This window comes from Microtus ochrogaster, chromosome 2 (assembly GCF_000317375.1).
Source record: "Microtus ochrogaster isolate Prairie Vole_2 chromosome 2, MicOch1.0, whole genome shotgun sequence".
NCBI classification, from domain to species: Eukaryota; Metazoa; Chordata; class Mammalia; order Rodentia; family Cricetidae; genus Microtus; species Microtus ochrogaster.
Window position 1 is genome coordinate 13,058,580 of NC_022010.1, and position 2,142 is coordinate 13,060,721.

General features: G+C 48.0%; 1 protein-coding gene across 2 annotated transcripts in view; it reads right to left on the minus strand.

Annotated features, from left to right (window-relative positions):
• The window catches only part of Snrnp35 (small nuclear ribonucleoprotein U11/U12 subunit 35), a 4,322-nt gene extending 2,710 nt beyond the window's left edge, over positions 1–1,612 (minus strand). Inside the window, exon 1 of one of the 2 annotated variants that reach the window (XM_005344380.3) lies at positions 1,517–1,612. The gene's annotated coding sequence lies outside the window, so the exon portion shown is untranslated. Of the gene's footprint in view, positions 1–1,181; positions 1,363–1,516 lie in introns of those variants that run through there. The other variant, XM_005344381.2, reaches the window with a different exon arrangement.
• Positions 1,613–2,142: the final 530 nt, after the last annotated feature.

Sequence of the window (2,142 nt, forward strand, 5' to 3'; positions counted from 1 at the left end):
CAGCCTGGTCTACAAGAGCTAGTTCCAGGACAGGCTCCAAAACCACAGAGAAACCCTGTCTCGAAAAACCAAAAAAAAAAAAAAAAAGAATAATACCAACTTATCACTCACAAACAAAACTGCCTCCCTGGTGTCCTTATCAGCAAGAGGAGAGCACACAGCCAGACAGGCCACCAGTGGGAAAGAGGCGTCCTGGGCTCTGGCTCTAACCATTTGTTATCTTCTCCCTAATGCATGGAATTCCTTCAGGTGAAAGCCAGAAGAGAGCCCTAGCCCCATTACGACCATCTCTCCCCGCTCTGGTGTTCTCTGTAGATTCCTTTGTACTGAGCCATGAATTCTCTCTCTCCCTCTCTCTTTTTTTAAGAGACAGGGTTTCTCTGTAGCTTTGGAGCCTGTCCTGGAACTCACTGTGTAGACCAGGCTGACCTCGAACTCACAGAGTTCTGCTTGCTGAGTGCTGGGATTAAAGGCAAGCTTCACCACCGCTCAGCACTTTCCTCTCTCCATCTTCTTCCTCAGGGAGCTGACAGTAATTTCAGCTTTCTGCCCTGTTTTTTTTTTTTTTCTTTTAAACTCAAACAAAACTATCCTGGAATTTAAAACGTGTGAGAGACAAGGTTTCACACAGTGCAGGCTATCTTTGGCCTTCCTTGACTTCTGATGCTCCTGCCGCACTACCTCTCCCCAATGTATGTGCCAGCACATTAAGTTTAATGACTGCTAGAGATGGAACCCAGGGCTTCTCGCACGTTACACAACCACTCTGCCAAAGTCCCCCGCCCTTCACTGAGTTTTGGAGTGGTGTCTCTTATTTATAATTACTTATAGCATACATAAAGCTTCGAAGGTTATTTTGTTTGCTGAGACAGGGTCTCCCTGTGTAGTCCTGGTGTCCTGAACTCACGATATACGCCAGGCTGGCTTCAGCTTCGAACTCCAAGAAAACTGCCTGCCTCTCAAAGGTTGGAATTAACGGCGAGTTTTTTGTTGTTTTGTTTTTTCCGAGATTAGGCAAGAGTGGTGGCGCAGGTCTGTAATCCCAGTACTGGAGAGACTCATGTGGGGTTCAGAGCCACCCTTGATTACCTAATGAGTTGGAGGCCAGCCCGCGATACGTGAGCTCTCAAACTTTAATTTCAAAACAAAACAAAACAAAACGGGGGGGGGGCAGGTCTCACCGGAGAGGGGAGGTCTCGGTCACTTTCCCCTGGAATACTCCAGCAGCTGCCAGGAAGGACCCGTTCCAGGCATGCGCAGTGGTGCTGAGGAAGCCAGGGCGGAAGTGCCTATAGGAAGCTGGTTCCTGGGTCGTCAGATTCCGGCTGGGCCCAGACGAGTCCTGGATGCTGACTCCTCCTGCTCCCACCCCACCCTTAGTCCCACTCCACCTCCTGGCCTCCGCCTCTGCCAGGCTTCTACATGGCGTCGGCCACGCGTGGACGTGGCGCCCCACCGGGCCTGCTGGCCACTCTCCTCCTCGCGTTGACCCTGTTCCCTCCGAGCTTCCACTCACCTCAGCAAGTTCTGGGTTCTCTCCGCGCCAAGACAGAGGCCTTTCCCAACGCCCGTTTACCAGCGACTGAGGATTTCTTACGCAGTCCTCCAGAGGAACGCTTTATTGGCTGCAGCAGATTCGCCACAGACCTTGAGCTGATTCTTGGTGTTTTTTTTGTTTTGTTTTGTTTTGTTTTGTTTTGTTTTGTTTTGTTTTGTTTTGTTTTGTTTTGTTTTGTTTTGTTTTGTTTTGTTTTGTTTTGTTTCAGAGACAGGGATTCAGTATATAGCTCTGGCTGTCCTAGAAGTCACTCTATAGACCTCGAACCCTGAGAAATCCGCCTACCTCTGCCTCCTGAGTCCTGGGATTAAAGACATGGGTCCTTCACCTGTCTCTTGAATTACTTTAGATTAGATAGATAGATAGATAGATAGATAGATAGATAGATAGATAGATAGATAGATAGATAGTTTGATTGATAGATAGATAGATTGATTGATTGATTGATTGATAGATAGATAGATAGATAGATAGATAGATAGATAGATAGATAGATAGTTTGATTGATTGCGGCCAGGTGATGGTGGCACACGCCTTTAACCCCAGCACTTGGGAGGCAGAGGCAGGCAGATCTCTGTGAGTTC